This window comes from Vicugna pacos, chromosome 15 (genome assembly GCF_048564905.1).
Source record: "Vicugna pacos chromosome 15, VicPac4, whole genome shotgun sequence".
NCBI lineage: Eukaryota > Metazoa > Chordata > Mammalia > Artiodactyla > Camelidae > Vicugna > Vicugna pacos.
The window spans coordinates 31,293,156-31,313,020 of NC_133001.1; the positions used below are offsets into that span (position 1 = coordinate 31,293,156).

The window sequence follows — 19,865 nt, forward strand, 5'->3', positions numbered from 1 at the left end:
CAATAAAAGTTGCTTTATTAGGTACTTTTCAAAAATGGACATCTGGATGATTCTCTATAGTTGGAGATAGATATATGCAAATATGTCCTATTTTGTTTTAAAATTTTTTTCAAATCTGGCTTTTCAATTTGAGAAAAGTCCTCCAGTGCTCTCACAACCCCCTTTTGAAGGATGAAACTCAGACTTCGCTTCTTTAATCAAGGGAAGCCACTAGAAAAAAACCTTATGTTGAAGTTGCTGTTTAATTCCATTTTTCACCCAATAAAAAGTACAGAAACACTGTCTTTGTTTGATGGTATGCATAAATATTACACTCCATGAATAGCAAAAATATCTTTTTATTTATAATTTAGTTTCACAAGTGAGAATCATACATTTTTACACATATAATTTCATTTTGTTAAATTTGCGCACATCTACAGAACTTTCACACGACAAGCACCTGAAACTGTGCAGGCAGCAGGAAATGCAAATACTAAAATGTATTTATTAACCAAATGATAGCTGAAGGCCCTGCCTCAGCTGGACAATTTACATAGATATATGTCTATATATACATAAAAAATTCACCTTCTAGATCCAACAGCATGAGGTATGTTTTTTAGATTTCTTTTCGTATATGTAAGAATGAGGTCTCTTGTGAATGGCATACTTGCACAGAGATCAGAATCATCAAATTATTGAAAAGCTGCTAGTTGTGAAATCAAATTTGAGGAATTAAAACATTTGACTTAATGAGGATTTTTGTCAGTCAATAAAAGCATGTGATTTCATGATCCCTTAAAAATTTTCTCAGGGGTCACTGGACTTGAAAGGATTTATACCTTCTTCTGGTTTTCTGTTCTAAATGTTTTCTTCTTTTACTTCTTTCAGTTTAATAGTTCATGTCCTATTCTGTTTAAAACCCACACAAGTGAGGTTAAGCATGTCTTTACCATGCCAAGAGGCAAGTGAGTGACTAGGAAAACAGGTAAGAAATAGTTACTGGATATTTGGCTAAACTGATCAATCAGTTGTTAGCATTGTGATTTTGTTAATAAGCATCAGGCTATTTTGGAAGGTTAGTTAGGGGAGTTAAAATGTGGAACTAAATAAATATGAGGTGGTCCTAACAATGTGTTGGTTTTTTTTTGTTGTTGTTTGTTTTTTAGAAATTGTGATATAATTCACATGTCATAAAATATCTCATTTTAAAGTATATAATTCTGTGTTTTTTTAGCATATTCACAGAGCTATGCAACCATCACCACTAAGTGTTCTAATTCTAGAGCATTTTCATTTATTCCATACTCATTTGCAGTAACTCCCCATTCCTCCCTTACCCATCTCCTGGTAGCACTAATCTGCTTTCTGGCTCTATGGATTTGCCTGTTCTGGATATTTTGTATAAATGGAAACATGGCCATTGTGTCTGCCTTCTTCCAGTTGGCACACTGTTTTCAAAGTTCATCCATGTTGTAGCATGTATCAATACTTCATTTTTTGTATTGCTAAATAATATTCTTCTGTATGGATATACCACATTTTGTTTATCCATTTCTTTTTTGATGGACATTTGGGCTGTTTCTACTTTTTGGCTGTTAAGAACAATGCTGTTATGAACATACATGTACAAGTTTTTGTGTGAACATACATTTTGCATTCCCTTGTTATATACTTAAGAATGAAACTTTTTGAGGAACTATCCTACTGTTTTCCAAAGCAGGTGAACAATTTAACATTCCCACTGGCACTGTATGAGGATTTCTGTTTCCTCACATCCTCCCCAATTCTTATTTTCCTTCTTTATTCCCCCCATGATAGCCATCCTAGTTCGTGTGAGTTAGTATCTAATTGTGATTTTTCATTTGCATTTCCTAATGATGATGAGCATTTTTTCATGTGCTTATTGATTATTTATATATCCTTTAAGAAGAAAGATCTATTCAAATTCTTTGCCCATTTAAAAAAATTGATTTTTTTATTGATTGAAAATACATTTATTTCTTCTTTATTCTTTTTTTTAAGACATTTTTTATTGAGTTATAGTCATTTTACAATGTTGTGTCAAATTCCAGTTTAGATACTGACAAGCATATAAAAAATGGACTTTTTAACTGAATTTTTTAATTGAAGTTTAAAAGTTCTTCATGTATTTTGGATGCTGAACTCTTATCAGATATATGATTTGCAGATATTTTCTCTCCAACTAAGGGGTTGTCTTTTCATTTTCTTAATGATATTTTCAGCATACAAGTTTTAATTTTTGATGTAGTCCGATTTATTTTTTCTCACCTCTTGTGCTTTTGGTATTGTATCTTAAGAAATTTAAGGTAATGAAAATTTACTCCTCTGTTTCCTTCTAAAAAGTTTTATAGTTTTAGCTCTTACTTTCACATCTCTGATCCATTTTAAATTAATTTTTGTATCTGGTGTGAGGTAGGGGTCCACTTCATTCTTTTTGAGGTGGATATGTATTTGTCCCTGTATCATATATTGAAAAGACCATTTTTTCCCCACTATTGAATAGGTATTGGCATACTTGTCAAAAACTGGATGACCACAGATGTGTGGGTTTATCTGGACTCTCAGTTATTTTCCATTGATCTATATGTCTGTTCTTATGCCAAAACCACACTGAAGACTGTAGTTTGGAAGTCAGGAAGTATCAGTTCCTCTTCTTTTACAAGATTGTTTTGGCTGAGCTTCTTGCATTTCCGTACGAATTTTAGAATCAGCTTATCCATTTCTACAAAAAAGGAAGTTGGAATTTTGGTAGAGATCACACTGAATCGGTAGATAAATTAGGGAAGTTTTTCCATCATAACACTATTAAAGAAACAGACTCACAGACATAGAAAACAAACTTATGGTTATTAGGGGGAAAGAGGGTGGGGAGGGACAAATTGGGAGCTTGAGATTTGCAGATATTAACTACTGTATATAAAATAGATAAACAACAAATTCATACTGTATAGCACAGGGAACTATATTCAATATCTTGTAACTTGTGGTGAAAAAGAATATGAAAATGAATCTGTATGTTCATTTATGACTAAAGAATTATGCTGTATATCAGAAATTGACACATTATAAACTGACTGTACTTCAATATAAATATATATATATATTAAAAAACCAAAAACAATATTAAGTCTTCCAACCATGGAAGTAGGATGTCTCTCCGTTTACTTAAGTCTTTAATTTCTCCCAATGTTGTATAGTTTTCAGTGTACAAGTCTTATGCTTCTTTGATTTAATTTATCCTTAAGTATTTATTCTTTTTGGTGCTATTATAAATGGAATTGTGTTCTTAATTTCTTTTTCAGATTGTTCATTGCTGGTGTATAGATATACAACTGATTTTTATATATTGATCTAGTATCCTATAACCTTGTTGAATTTATTAACTCTAGTAGTTTTTTGAGGATTCTTTAGTATTTTCTATACATAAGATCATGTTATCTGCAAAGAGAGATAGTTTTACTTCTTACTTCCTTTTTTTCCTTTGTCTTGCCTAATTACCCTGGCTAGAACTGCTAGTATAGTGTCAAATAGAAATGATGAGAATGGACATCCTTTTCTTATTTCTGATCTTGGGGGGGAAACTTCCAGTCTCCCACCATTAATGTTAGCTGTGGGTTCTTCATAGATGCCCTTGATCAGCTTGAAGGATTGAGTGTTTTTATGATAAAAGGGTGCTGGATTCTAACAATGTGTTTTAATGAAGAGATGGACAGATTTTGTTGTGAGTGGAGTTGTTGTACCGTCTGTGTCAGGAAATAAATTTTCTTAGAGTTTCTAAATCTGTACAAGATACTAATCAGGTTGAAGCCATAGAAGTGCTTGTTGATGGTTTTACAGTTCTTCAATTGATATACATGTCATGGTTTCTAAGACCGTTACTGATTCTCTTCATTAAACCAAGTTAATTTGAATTTGTGTTCACTTGCCTGAAGATACAGAGACACCAGATGCAAGAGAGATAATTTGTTTCTGTTGGTTGGTTGATTTTAATGCCTCTTTATTACCTGACTTTTTGCTTCTCACAATCAGATGTTCTAGGAATACAAGGAGAATGCCTGAGGGTGTGGATAAAGGTGGACTGTATCTCCCTGAATAGTCAGGGATAGAGCTCTTGCAGTTTTCTTCTTTTACTTGTCTTGGGGTTACTTTGGCAGAAAAGCTCCAGTAGCCTGTTGGAACCTCCTGGAATTGGGTTTCCTGCACATTTCCATAGTACTTCCAGGAAGTGCAAGTTATCACTGAATTACTGGGATAGGGGAAGAAGCCATCTCAAAAACAACACTTGATAGTTAATTAACCTGCAGCATTGCTGTAGGAAAAGTTTTTATTATTATTATTATTATTGTTATTATTACTATTATTATTATTATTATTATTATTTTAAATCCTTTGTCTGCACGTAGTATGAGCTTTTGCCTAACTGCTGTGCTGGGCCCTGTGGGGTACACAGAGATGACCATCTGCTGGCCTCACCCTGGCAGATGCCCTTTGAAAAAAACCCTCCTGTTCTGCTCAGAAGACCTATTCTGAGGTTCCTTTACACAATTATGAAACCCAGATTGTTTAATGTAGTCCCTTGCCATGAATATAATCATTCTGAAATTCCTCTAGGAAATTATGTCCGTGAAATAATTGGAGAAAACTTCAATGTTATTTGTAAACAACACTTCCCCAGATGGTTTGGAAGATCACCTGCAAGGTCAAATTTTCAAGTCTGACTAACTTTAAAAATTTTTTTAGCTTTTTAAATTTTTTGGAGGGGGAAGTAATTAGATTTATTTACTTACTTATTTTTAGAGGAGGTACTGGATATTGAACCCAGGGCCTCGTGCATGCCAGGCACGCGCTCTACCACTTGAACTATACCCTCCTCCCAATTTAATAGATGGAGCCCCACTGGCATTTTTTCCATCAGTTGTATTGTTGGTGTAATGTGTGACTGAATACTTACAGTTCTCTAATTTTGTACAGATGCTTCTTTGGTTAATGACTACATTTTTAATAAATCTCATGAATGTGCTGGGTGAATGTTAATAATCTTCAATGCACATGTGAATATCAAACCTAATGGAGTAATGATCCAAGATTTTGGGCATGCTACATCTGTAATGTTGCATATTTACCAGGGATGTTTAGAGAAAAAAGGTTTCAAAGAGAGGTGTACTTTCCTACTAAAGTGTTCAGCACTACTCTTAACAACTATTCTTAGAAATAGTAGGATTCCCAGTCCTACAGTCATTGAATGCTTGAATAATAGCCACAATTCCTAGAACTTACAAGGTAATGAAAATGATGGCAACTTTTTCATGAGAAATAATATACTAATGTTTCAGAATTATTTTATTTTTGTTTAATACTTTTATTAAGTATTCTGAAAATAAATCTCTGACCCTAGTTGGTCATCCTAAAAATGAAAATTTAATGAGAGAAAAAAAAAACTATAACTAGTAATATATACAGGGAACGTGCAGGTCTCCGGAGGTAATGGGCGTTAATTGTAGAGTTGTGGCAGCAGCTCCATGATCGAGTCTGGTGGTTCTGTAGTCTCCCCTCCCACCTTTCAGGGTTGGCATTACTCCCAGCAGTGTGGCATCTCTGTACCTCTCCAGTACCTTCTCCACTTGTTGGCTTCCACTGATTGAGTCTCTTCTTTTCCCCCTATTCAAATTCCAGCGTGGCATTGGCTTAGCCTTATCACCACCCAGGGTTGGGGAGTGGTTTTCCGAGCTCAGGGAAAACAGTATTTTTGAGGTGGGCTGTTGCTGTGTGCAGGGCAGTTTCCGTGAGAAGGAGCTATTGGATGTGCCATAATATCGTCTTCTAGCCGCTGCACAGAACTGCACCCTGGGCCATCACGTTTATGGCGTTTTGCCAGTTGGGTGTGATGAAAAGGCGGTAGCAAGTACTTAGTGATTGGCCTTGTCTGATGCACTCAAAGGAGAAAGCTCTGTGTGTAGCTGATTAGCCACAGTTATAGGAGTGAATCATTCCGTGGGCAAAAGCTGTTGCTGGTTTGTGGATGTCTCCAGAAGTGAGGGTGTGTGAAGTCAGTGGCCCATTGGACTGATTACTAAATAGGCAGATTTCTAGCTCCCTTCGAATGAAGGAGCACTTAACTTGGTGTGTACACTTACCGCTCCTTTAACCCCACCCCCTGATATTAACTAGTGTCAGTACAGTTTTGCAAAGGAGCAAAACTGAATTTGATGCCAATGAAGACTTGAGGGTGCTTTGTGCCTGTTCCTGAAGGAATCAGGAGGAAATTACACAACCGGATGATGCTTGACATCACTGTGAAACTGGAATTTAGGTTGTGGATCTTTCTGTTTACTCTGTGTATACCTGTTTCAATGGAAACTTCCATTCCTCCATCAATCTTAAATTCCTTTTGGTCATATGCTATCAAGAATGAGGTTACCAAAATGTTTGCTCCTGAATTTTCCAAGATTTTCCAAATTTTGGATATTGTTTGTCATTATTGTTATTATTTATTCCCTTACATAATCTACGTTTTTTGAATCCCATTTTGTTTTCCTTTTTTTTTGAAAAAAAAAACCTCACTTCGAAATTTAATAAGCAATTCCTGCTGAACTTCCCTTTAAAACAATATTTTTCTAGAGCACTTGATTAGATTATTAAGTGAAAATAATTAGAATATCTTTTCTTTTAGTGTCACTGGGACTTTGACAGAGGAAATGAGTGCTGCAGTTCTCAAACTAAAAAAAATTTATCTTGTCATTAGTTTACCTTTGTATTCAGGCATAATGCATACTGTCTATTTGCATTTTAAGGAAAACATTTTAATGTGAATATAGTTAGTAATCAGATTTTTTTCACTGAATGTCATTCTGTCAAACTATCCTCTAATTAAAAATACTTAGACACTGTAAATTTTTGGACTAGAGCAGAAATCTGAGGTGTATTTTTTCCACTTTATGTAGTATCAATCATTTTTCACTTTTAGGACCCAAAACTGATGGCTTACATGTTAATGCACCAAATGGCTTATGACTTAGATTTATAGTATCTCTCATTTTATTATACAGCCACTGACTGGAAATATCCAAAGATAAACTGTTATACTGTTTCTAACTTGAAAGTAAAGAATGGATCTACTTTTGTAAAGGTCACAGAATGTAGATTTTAAAATATATTATACATACCAAAATACAGATTATTTTCCACTTAAATTATTTATGTAAAGGTAAATGTGTGTTTGTTTTGCTCTAAAAAGCACCTTATACCTTTAGTCATTTTATATCACAGTAGTTCAGTTTTATGTTTAAAAAATGACAGGAAAACTTTTAATTTGATGTATTTTAAATTGCGCTCTATGCCTGAGTTTAATTTTGCTCAATAAAACCTCGCTGTCCCTCATGAGACCAAGTCCTTTCTCTTTAATTCAGAATAGCTTGAATTTTGATGCACATTTCTGCTATTTTCAGACCAAGCTGTAGTAGCCTTACATCAAAGGTAGCCTTATGTGGAGAGCCTTATTGTAAAATTTTTGGCTTATTTAATTTCTGATGTCTTTTCTAGAATTCAGAATCTTGGATGTTTCTGGACATATAAGAACTTTGAGAAGAGTTCTCTATTTAATTATGGGTAAAATATGTTAAGCACATGGAGAATGTCTTTACACTTTCTGACATTTGTATTTGTGTTAAGTAAAGGTATACCTCAGTTTTTTGTTGAATATTGCACTGTCATATGATAAAGTTCACCAATGGGTAAATTGCTATGTATGTATGTGATAAAGATACTTGCCTTAAAATAGAGCACTTCTGTTTTGCAAAGTCTATGGTCAAATTGTCTTTCCAGTTACTCACATTTCTGTGTGCCTGGTGAATGCAGGCCTGATAAAGTCCATGGAAGTAAGGAAGAAGATGAATGTCTTTTCATTGTTAATAATCTGAACCTGGATTAAAAAGTATTTTCGACATGTAAAGATTTTATGGAAAAAATAATATATGTGTTGTGTAGCATTTACTGCTGAAGATGCACATGACTGAACAGTTCCAATGCCTGTTGGTTTTAACCATTATTTTCATTGACCCTATTCTCAATGGGAGTAGTGATTAAAATGTGTGTATGGTCAGTTCTCCCACTTCCACTGTGTATACATAACTGTTGCTAATTGTCATCATTAATGGCTATTACATTTGTCATAGAGGGAGCAGCTGTATTATCAACCCCTAGGGAAGGTAGTTTGGATAGGAAAGATTATGTTATAGTTCGGGATTTAAGGTAGTAATTTTACTGTTTCAAAACTCTTTTAGGAATGATGGTTTAAATGGGCATCACTTTTATCTTCTAATAAAAATATTCTTAAAATCAGCTCAATCTGTGGCATAATTTTGTTTTCTGCTTTAATATGGGATTAGTAAAGTGTGCCATTATATGGGTCATAGCTTTTCTTATTTGACTGTGTTACTTGTGTAATTTATGTCAGATCATTAACAGTACCTATAAATGTGCATCAAATATTCAATTAATTAGTGGTTTCTTTACTCCCTAAGGAAATAATATTTTATGAAAAGTTAACTTTGTTATGATATACATATGCTGTATGTACATCTGAAAAAAAATCTGTACAGCTTGACCATTTGAATAGTTAATAAATTTTGTCTTTGAGAACCACCTGCAGCTGATACTAAACACATGTTACTCTCGGTTGCGTTGACTTCATTAATTAGTGTAATTCACTCTTGGTGGACTTATTTCCTTTCTGTTTTGAATCTAAACTTCACTTTGCAATAAACTAATGATGGATGAAGCATAAAAGGTGTCTCTTGGCTGTGACGGTGCCTCTGATGGTTGTGAGGCTTTGAATCAGTCATTTGATCTTCCTCTGACCTGCTTTCACATTCTCTTTCTCCCTTTTAAGTGCTCTTCTCTTTGGTAAGAACATAAATAATCTATGTGAGGTAAGTTTCCAGGCGATGGTGATGGGTATCCACAGGCACGTACTGTGTGTTGAGTTGAATAAAAAATCTTGGGCGTTGTACCTTCTGAATGCTGTGCTTGTTTACAGTATGTTCTCAGGGACACAAATGCCTGCCAGACCCTTTTGGTTTTCCTAGTGAAAAGGCCACATGACCCTCCCCACCTCCCCTTCCTCCTTGGTGTCTCTCTCCTCTGTGTGATCCTTGCCCACATCCCACACTTCCACCTTCCAGATTTGACGTTCTTGTACTTCAGTGGCTCTTTGATTTGGGTGATGCTCTAGCCCCGCTGGCAGAAACATCTTGCTCCAGCACTGCCAGCAGCCTGGCAAAGTCACCCCCAGGATGGAGGCCACCCGTGTCTCAGGCAGGATTTCCGGAGAGCAGAGGCCCCGCTTGTCCTGATTGTCCCAGCAGGTCCTAGCAGTGGGCTTAATTGTGAAGATGCCCCTCTAGGAGCAGATGCAAGGACTTCTGAGGGCAGAGAAGTAGATACCTTCCCAGACAACTGTTGAGCCCAAGTCCAACACTTCATTCCAGGGTCTCTGCTGACTGAAGGGGGAAACATTCTAGTGCTGAGGCGAGGGTTCCTTTGTTTTATTGCTATTAAAGTTATTACTTCAAGAGCTTGGCATGAACTATAAAAACAGTGGGGATCATGAGAAATTTGTTGATAATTGCTTTTGAGATAGGAATCCATTTGTCAGGTAACACTTATGCGTTGTTAATCAGAGTGATGATTTCTAAGCCACAGGGTTTTCTCCTCAACTGAATTTTTATGTTTTATTTTTGGAACTAATCAGATTTTTGTTTTCTTTTAAGGGAAAATAATAGCAGATGTCAGACTGAACATTATATGCTTGGCTTCTTTCTCACAAATTAAAAAAATTACAAGCTAGTGTGCATGGTTGAAATTTTTGATATCTGTGAAGATAATATTTTGGTGAAAAAACAGGGGAAGAATTCTAAGAGGTCTTTTTTTCCTATCTTTCATCGATGTCTCAGTTTGACAGACGGATAGATACATCACTGAGAAGTTCCATCCTCTTCACCTTCATTACATCTCAACAAGTTCTGTGAACGTACCTCTTCATTTGTGTTAGGCAGTGAATGCAGTGAGTTGGGACAAAGTTTTAGCCGAAAATGGGTTTTGGCACTCAGCTACTAGAACAGCATAACCTTTTCAAGGCCAAGGAATTTGTAAGTGTGTGGGTGGTCCTTCTGTCTGCTGAAAATGTTGAAGTAAGTGTTTCAAAGTACTTTGCTCAGTTCTGAAGGATTTGTGGTGCTTGAGATCTTGAGCCAGGGTGTACTGAGGAGCGAGAAACTTGACTTGGGGAGCAAGTTATCTCAGTGGAGCTCTGTAGGAGAGATTGGACACATCTTTAAAAATGAACTGATTTTTTAAAAAAATGTATGAAAATAGTATAATCCGCATACTAGAAAATTATAGGAAAGAGGAAGAGAGGAAATAAGCACATAGTTCCCTGTCAAGGGTAACAAGTTCTTGTCATCAGTTGGCTTTATTTTCTTCCCCTGGCCTCTTTTCTCTCTGTGCTCTGCTCTAGACACACATGTTGTGCTCTGTCCTTGAGGCATTCCGGGTGGGGAAAGTGGCCAATAGTAAAGCATTAAGAAGTCTAGGGGGAGGATACAGGTTATGAAATGGCTACTGTGGATCTCGGAGGATGGTCACCTCAATCAGCTTAGGAGTCAGGGAACGCTTTCTGGAAGGGTGATTCTTAAGTTCAGCTAGAGGAGACAGGCCCTTAAGGTTTTGTGACACTTAGAGGGTTTAGCATGCACCAAAGCAAGACAACGTGGCTTGTTCTGGTGATTGCACTTGGTTGGCAGGTACATAGAGGAGCATGTGAGGGATGCAGTCTGGTAGGCAGAGGCCAGATTAGTAAAGGTCTTATGTGTCAGCCAAGGAGGTTTCATAACTTTACCCTGCAGACACAGAGCCATTGAAGGACGAAAGTCAGGGGAATGACATGGCAAGGTTTGTCGTTAAGGAGGATCACTCTTTCAGGTAAGTCAAGGGTGCAGAAAAACTGGGGATAGTACGACCAATTAGAAAACTATTGTAGTCATCCTCCAGGCAGGAGGAAGTGATGAGAGAGGACCCAGTAGCAAAGATGACAGACGGAGGGAAAGAGTGAGCAGTTTTTGGTGAGAATAGAGGAAGTAACCTGGTTTCAGCTCTAAGAGACAGCCAAATGGGGCAAGAGGAGAATGGGAGGTTCAGGGGCCCAGCAGGGAAGTGGGGATGTTAAATGCCTCCCAGCAGTCAGTGGTAAACTGAAAACTAGTCATTGGATTCAGTGACTAGGAGCCCTAGGTGGCTGAGCTGAAATTTAATCCTAGGCCTTCTAACACTGAATACTCACTTTATACAGACTGCGCCGTGGTAGTGCGGGAATCTCTGGTTACTACCGACCAGTAGCCTGGCTGCTTGTGAGTTGAGCTGACCTTGAAATCACTCCTGGGATTTAGCCCTGAAGCGCGTGACTGTTCTTCTCAGTGCCATTGTTGGTTAGTTGTGAGCAGTTTGCAGCTACGTCCAGCAGGCCCAGCGCATGAACTAAATGGAGGATCTTTGCTTTTAGTCAAAGGGCTGACGGTTCAAGTTGTACTGAGTGGAAGGTGAAAGTAGCTGGGCGCTAAGGCCAGGCGTTCCGACTCTGATTTAGCAAACCTTTGATTCAAAGTTTCCATTTCCTTGAGTCCAACCTTTTCCAAGGTATTAGGAAGCACCATTTGAACTGTCTTCTGATCACTTGGGAAATCACAGCACATGAGAATGTCCCACGGGCCTGTTAATAGCAGAAATCACATTTCAGTTAAAAACCAAGGGCAGTTCCACAACGGTGGCGTTTTACTACAAATGATGTAACTGAAACTGAGTATATTCTTAATCACATTTAGACTCAGGGAATGTGGCTTCAGCTTTGTTTGAAAGGGACTGTCATGAATAATAACCATTAATCATTAAGGACTATAAAATCTCAACCAGAAGAATAGGAGGGAAAAGTGATAGTGTTATGTGCAAGAGTCTCATTTAGTCATACACAGTTTCCTGCAGTGTGCTTTTAATTTTTAGTAAATGCTCGTCTTCATTTGTGGAGATTCTGTGGCTGACCAACTAGTGGAACCACCCTGAGCTTTTACTAATAATTTTAAAAAACATATTTGCAGCAATTCGTTGTGTGTCTTGTTCATTCTCCTTCTGAGCAAAAGGAAACATTTATTTCTGAAACTATTTTTAAAAGCGCATAAAATTATTGTAACTAAAAGAAAATGTAATGAATATAAAAAATCAGTAAAAATTTTTTCCATTCCGTATTGAACCCAACAGGCACCCACTGATGGTGGTTTGTTGTGTAATATTTCAGGCCTTTTCCTAGAATGTATTTGGCTACTACTAGATCAAGAAAGCACAGTGACAATAGCCATAAAGATAAAAACAACTCAAATGTCCATCAGCAGATGAATGAACAAAATGTAGAGTACACACATACACACACACACAAATGGAATATTACTGAGCCTTAAAAAGAAATGAAAGTCTGATACATGCTGCAACATGGATGAACTGTGAAAACATTATACTAAGTGAAGTAAGCCAGATGCAAAAGGATGAATATTGTATGGTTTCACTTATGTGAGGTGCCTGGAATACACGAATCCATAGAAACAGAAAATTGCGGTTACCAGGAGCTGGGAGTGAAAGGAATGGGGAATCACTGTTTAATGGGTATGGAGTTTCTGTTTGGAATGATGAAAAAGTTCTAGAAATGAGTAGTGATGATGATTGCACAACATTTTGAATGTACATAATACTGCTGAATTGTACACTTAAAGATGGTTAAAATGGTAAATTTTATGTATGTTTTACTACAGTAAAAGAAAACCACAGTGACTATGAAATTTCTGTATCTACTCTAAGCACTTAGAAGTTATATAAAATATGCTACAAAATATTTTTAAAATGTGGTTGTATTTGACAGCTTGAAGTTTGTATCCATCACCCTGGGCTAAGTCATGCAATGATAACTAACAACCCCCAAATCTGAATTTTTTACTACTGCAAACCTCATGTTTTACTCATGTTACATGTTTTTCACAGGTTGGCAATGATTCGATGCCATTTCCTCTTCATTTCAGGATCCAGGATGAAGGCATATTCATTGCCTGGGATGTTTCTCTTCTTGTGATAGAGGAAAAGAGAAGATGGTGGACACACGCAGACTCTCACAGCTTCTACTTGGTAGTGTCACACTTCATTTTAATTCACATTTTATTGACAAAGCTAGTTACATGACCCAGCCTGACATTACTGGGATGAGGAAACATAATCCTCCTATAGGGAGGGGCAGTGAATATTTGGTAGCAATGATACAATTACTTTAGGGTTGAAACCAGAAATATGACATTTGTCTGTGGCCATGGAGGAAGGAAAGATACCTATACATGTGAGGCCTCCCTGAGCTGATAAAGGGTCTGTAATCACACTATCTGGGTGGGGCAAGAGCCATGAGTCCTAATGGGAGGTCTGGCTCAGCTTCCTGCACCTGCTCAGGCTGGATCATAACACCAGAGGAACCACTTGACAGAAAGGGGCATAGGAGGACAAAATTCCCAAGATAATCTCTCAAATATAAATTAGAAAGCACTTGCAGTCCAGCCTTATGGAAGAGAATCAACAAATTCAACAAGTGGGAGAAGTTTTATCAGGAAGTAGAAATAATAGGCCAATCCAAAAGATTTTAAAATAAAAAGTATATTTAAAATGCTTAGCTATAACGGAGGGACTAGTATTGGTGGAGTACGATCTAGAGACAATAAGACAAAAACAGTATATATGAAAAATATAGCCATTGAAATTAAAAACTACTTGGCTGGACAGATTCAAAGAGAGAATTATTAAATTGGAAGATAGAACTGAGGAAACCTCTTGGAGTACAGAACAGAAAGGCAATAGAGGGTAGACTGAGATGCTTCAGCTTATGTGAACTAGGGGTTCCAGAAGGAGAGAACAGAAAGTGTGCAAAAGAGGCAATATTTGAAGACAGAATAGATGAGGATTTTCCAAGATTTAAGAAGGACTCATGTTATCAGATTGAAAACACTCAATGATGAGGCAGATTACAAAAATAAATAAGAATGAAACAAAAGAAGGAGGAAACAAACTACACTTGGAATACTGTGATTAAACCAAAAAAATGTTAGGAATAAAGAGAACCATCATAAAAGCTACCAGAGGGAAAAGACAGATTGTCTAGAAAGGAATGGCAGTCACAATAACAGTATGCTGCTTCTTAGCACAAATAGTTACTGAAAGACAATGAAATAACACCTTAAAAGTACTGAGGGAAAATAATTTGGATGTAGAATTCTATACCCAGCTAAATTATCTATAGTGTGTGTAAAATAGAGATATTTTAAGACATGAAATAACTAAGAGAACTTACTACCAAAATGAAAAAAGTTCCTTTTTAGACCCTTACTGGAAGGACAGCTAAAAACTATACTTCAGCAGGAATAAAAATGAATCCAAAAAGAAAGTGCATGATCCCAGAAGAACAAAGAAGAGAAATTGCTAGACCATGTTGGCAAACTTTGACTGTAATAATTATTATTTTAGCAACAATTTTTTGTGTGTGTTTAAAAGCAAGCTAGCAATTCTTCACTAGAAGAATAGAAACCCAATATAGCTTCTTAATCAATAGAGGAAGAAAAATGGAATAAAATTTTATCAGTTCAGTAGAAGGTGAGAGGAAGAGAGAAAAGCAAAGAATAAGTATAGTAAATAGAAAAAATGAGATGGCAAATATACATCCAAATATATTAGTAATCAATTAACATAATGAGGTTAGATTCCTCTATTAAAAGATGAGATTCTTTTATTGGATTTTGAAAATTCCAGCTACATACTGTTTATAAAAAATACTTCTAAAAAAACTTGACATGGAAGGGTTAAAACTTAAGGGGTGGAAAATGATATTCCAGATTCCACTGGGAGAGAGAACTGAATAGCTGGGGTCAGGGATGGAAGAAAGACACCACTGGATAACATTTTACATTTTGAACTATATGAATGTTTTGTCTTTTTTAAAAAAAAAAAAAACCCAATTACTAGCCTAAAGAAAGTTGATGTAAAACAATGTAATTTTATATGTAAAATATAATAATAGTATCAGACCACAGGAATTAATATGCTCAAAAGTTATTTTATATGACTGAGAGAAATAATCTACCAATAAATTATAAGAACCATGTACCTTACACCTCACAAAAGATCATTAAAATACTTAAAGCAAACCTAGTAGAATTTGACAAATTGATAATTATAATGGGAAGTTTTAACACAGCTGTCCAAAGAATTGATAGTCATCTTTGTGTTTACAAACACAAATAGAAGATGTAATGACAGAGGAAGATCCTATTATCCAGTTGTGTCACAAAGAATAAAACACTGAATCAGTCAGGGTTCCATTTGGGAAACCAAAACCACTCCCACGTATTTCAAAGCACAAAGCAATACATGGAATTAGATGCTTGCAAAATCATTGCCAGGGCTGGAGGTAATGTTAAGTAATCACAGATATAATTTTTAAAAATTGTGTATACTAGTTTCTGACAGATGTTATGTGCTATATGAGTCTTTATTAGATAAAATTTGAAAGATATATAAAGTTGAGGAGTGTCACGGAATTAATGATTTCCAAGTCAAATCATCATAGCCATAATTCAGAGGTGAGGAAGCTGTCACTGCTGCTGCTACCACAATTTCCTCATGTCCTTACAGGTGGTGACTAGATACTGGAGTCCACGGAGTGTAAACACTCAATCCAACCTCACCTTCAGCCACCACAGCATCAACTGCAGGGTCTGCGACCCCTTTCCACTTTCCTGCTCTTGTGTGTATGTGTGTGATTGATCAAAGCTAAGTCATATGCAGAACTCTAGCTGTCACAGTCTGGAAAATGTGATTGTTTTTTGCCTTTCAGCCCCTGTAACTGAGAGGGGAACAGAGAATTTGGTAGGAATGAATGTCAAGTGCCAGTTGACTATATCAAACACAAATACCTAAGAATCAGCCTAATACGAAATATCTAAGATCCTTACGAAGAAAACTTTTAAATACCACTGAAGGACACCATAGGAGACCTGAACAAATGAAAAACATTCCATATTCTTGGATCAGAAAGCTCAACATCACAAAGTTAATTTATGAAAGTGATGCAGGAGCAATAAAAATGCTAACTAACTCTTATTTAGAACTAGAAATGCTGATGTTGTGATTTATATGGAAATAAGAACAGTGTGGAAGGCGGAAAAAGTAGATCAATGAATGAGAAATAGCCCTGTGAGATCTTAAAGCACACAAACTCAAAAAACAATGAAGTATTGATGAATGAATAAAGGCAAAGTAACGAAACAGAATAAAAAATTTTAAAGGATCAAAATACATAAGAAAATATATATATTAAAAGAACTATCTCAGATTAGTGGGGAAACAGATACATTATTCAATAAATTTCATTGAGACAATCAGGGAGCCATCTGGGGAAAAAAAAAAGGTTGAATCCCTACCACAAAGCATACACCAGAAAAGGTCCAAAGAGTTAAACATTAAAGATAAAAGTACAACATAAAACCATAAAAGTACTAGAAGGAAACATGGAATTCTTTCATGGCTATGAAATGAAGAAAACCTTTCCAACTTTGACCACAAAGTTCTGCGTAGAAAACAAAACAAAACAAAAGAAGGGGCAGAGGAGAACAGAAGGAAGCCACCATAATAAGCAAATCAACGTCAAAAGACAAATGAGAAATTAAGAAAAATGCTGACAACAATACCCTATAAAATATACAAAATAACATTGAGAGCTGCAGATAAGAAAGTGCATTTACTAGGAAAAAAGGAAGATTGAAAGCATACTATTTAGGGTTCAGCTTAAGGCTAGAGAGCAAAAAGGCTGGAGACTGAACTCAAGGAATGCAGAAGGGATGAAAGAATAAAGATAAAAAGCACAGATGAAAACAGATGTTTCTGTTGATGAAACAGAAAACAAAAAAAGAGGCTCAAGAAAACTTTCAAAAGCAGGTTTTTTGAGAAGAAAAATAGGCAGATACCTAGCAAACCAATTGAAAAAAAGAGGGGAGGCAGAGGTAAACAATTTTAGAATAACAGATTGCACATAATCCCATATACAGTAGAGATTTTTTAAAATCATGAGAGATGGATTAGATATAGTTGACTGGAGGTTGGCGGTTATTTCCACCTCCTTCCAATGTGTCTTCCTGACTACAGAGGCTGGAAAGCTGAAAACAGCATTTCAGCCAGCTTTCCAGATGAGAATTAGGTTTTGTCAGTAGCTGTGCTTGTGTGAGATTTGGTCATCAAAAGAGAAGCAGTGGTCATGATCCTGCAGCTTCCAACTCACTGTTCTTTGGCTGCCAGACAAGGGTATGGAGACTTGGCATCCAGAATCCAACTTTGAAGCTGTTGGTAGATGGTGGCCGTCCGGGCAGAACTAGAGTCAGAGCGTTGGGAGGCAGTGTTAGAGCTGGATTCCTGATCCTGGATTGCAGCCAGTGCTGTGTGTTCCTGAATTCACTTGTCCCAACGGCAGCCTCTGGCTCCCCACCTTCCTGGTGGTGCCATAGTTGGCAGTTCCTCTGGAGGGTCAGTTCTAGACTGTTCTGGGTTCCACCCAGAGCTCACTCCTCCAGCCCTTTTAACAATTTTTTAAGTACCCAGTTTGTTGTATTAAATCAGTGGTTCTTATTCCTTGTACTGAGACACGACTGATGAAAAGAGTACTACCAACAATTCTGGGATAGGAAATTTGAAAAATTGGGTGAATGGATAACCTCCCAGAAAATACAAATTACTAAACGGACCCAGGAAACAATGAAAATTTGAATAGACGATAACAATAAAACTGAATAGATAGTCAAAACTGCCGGCTCCCGTCCCACCTCATACAAAGGCTACTAGGCCTAAATGGTTATGTGAGCCAGGTTTGTAGGAGAAGATAACCGTTAAGCAAATTGTTCAAGAGAGAAGAAAAATAGGGAAAGTTTCTCGACTCATTTTGTAAATATTATATATAACCTTAGTACCAAAACTGGATGAGAGGACAAGGAGAAAAAAAAGCCCAATCGCAAGAACAAAAATGCTAAAATTCTAATTAAATTAGCACATTAAATCTGGTATTGTATTAAAAAAATCCATCATGACCATGCAGGGTTTATTTCAGGTTATTAGAAAATATATTAAATTAATTTACTATATTACATTAACAGATCTTTTTCTTGGTGCCAATTTTAAATACAGTTTTATTTAAGACATTGCATTTTCCACTTACAATACAGTGCTCATGAAGTGCAATGCTATTTCTTCTCCCTATGCACATTGCACATACTCCATATTCAAGTATCAAGAATGTCTTGGTTTTTTTCCCCCCAGTTTTACTGATAATGTATAATTGACATACGTCATTACAAGTTTCGATGTACAGCATTAAGGTTTGATTTACATATATTGCGAAATGAATACCACAGTAACATCCGTCATCTCATATAAATTAAGCATTTAGTTAACATCCGTCATCTCATATAAATAAAGAGAAATGGGGAAAAATTTTTTTCTCCTTGTAATGAAAGCATTTGGGGTTTACTGTCTTAATAGTTTTCCTATGTATCTTACGGCAGTGGTAACTAGTCATCATGTTGTATATTACATCCTGAGTACTTATTTATCTTACAACTGAAAATTGGTACCTTTTGACCACCTTCCTCCAGTGCTTCCTCCCCTTACCCCCTGCCTTTGGTCTGATAACCACGAATCTGATCTGTTTTTCTGTGAGGTTATTAAAGAAAAAGATTCTGCATGTAAGTGAGATCTAGTATTTGTCTTTTGTCTGACGTATTTCACTTAGTCTCATGCCCTCAGGATCCATCCATGTTGTCAGAATTGAAGAATGCCCAGTTATTTACTACAGCAGCTCAACTTTAAAGCTACCATGGAATTTGCTACAAATCTGGGTCCTTCAGTGTTTTGTGTGGAACGTTGCTAAATCTATGCTCAGGTTGCCTTAATCAGCCTCTTCAACGGTGGGCTCAGAGAAGGCACCACGAGATAGAGTGACTCCACCACCAGGGAAGCCCCCAGGCATTCCTCCCAGACAGCTTGGTAATGATGGGGTTGCAGACTTTATCCAGCTTTCTCTGCTGATGTTCAAATTCTTCCTTCTCTGCCGTCTGGTTCTTATTAAGCCAGTTGATGATTTCATTACAACAACTTGTCAAGAATATTATGTTTGTCCTCATCACTGATCTTGCCTTGAAGTTTTTCATCTTCAACAGTTGCTTTCATGTTTAATGCACAAGATTCAAGCAAATTCTTCGAAGACACCTTGTCCCACTGCTTATCTTCAGCTTTGTACTTCTTAGCTTCCTGGACCATACGCTCGTTGTCTTCCTTATAGAGAAACACCATATGGTTTGAGTAGATTCAGAAAAGACATTTAGCAAGATTCAACACCCATTCATAACATTTCTTGGCAAACTGGGCATCAAAGGGACCTTCTTAACTTGATAAACCAAAAGCCCACAGCAAATGTCATTCTCAGTGGTTAAACTTTAGAAGCAGTTTCACTAAACTCAGGAATGTGACAAGGACGCCTGTGGTTATTACTGGTATACAGCACTGAGCTAATGGTCCTATCACATGATGTTACCAGAGAACCAAGAAACCAGGAGAGCAGCAGAACTAATGAGGGTATTTGCAAGGTGGCTGGATTCAAGGTCAACATAAAAAAAAAAAAACAGTAACATTTCTTTGCATGAAAAATAACCAATTAGAACACGTGTAAAAAAATAAGAGAGAGGGAGAGAGAC

General features: G+C 36.6%; 1 protein-coding gene and 1 pseudogene across 1 annotated transcript in view; one reads left to right on the top strand and one right to left on the bottom strand.

Annotated features, from left to right (window-relative positions):
* The window catches only part of KCNG3 (potassium voltage-gated channel modifier subfamily G member 3), a 55,343-nt gene extending 42,211 nt beyond the window's left edge, over positions 1-13,132 (top strand). The window contains exon 3 of the transcript XR_012059085.1: positions 13,119-13,132. The gene's annotated coding sequence lies outside the window, so the exon portion shown is untranslated. The remainder of the gene's footprint in view (positions 1-13,118) is intronic.
* Positions 13,133-19,060: 5,928 nt separating this feature from the next.
* Positions 19,061-19,431, bottom strand: LOC102524816 (heat shock cognate 71 kDa protein pseudogene; annotated as a pseudogene).
* Positions 19,432-19,865: the final 434 nt, after the last annotated feature.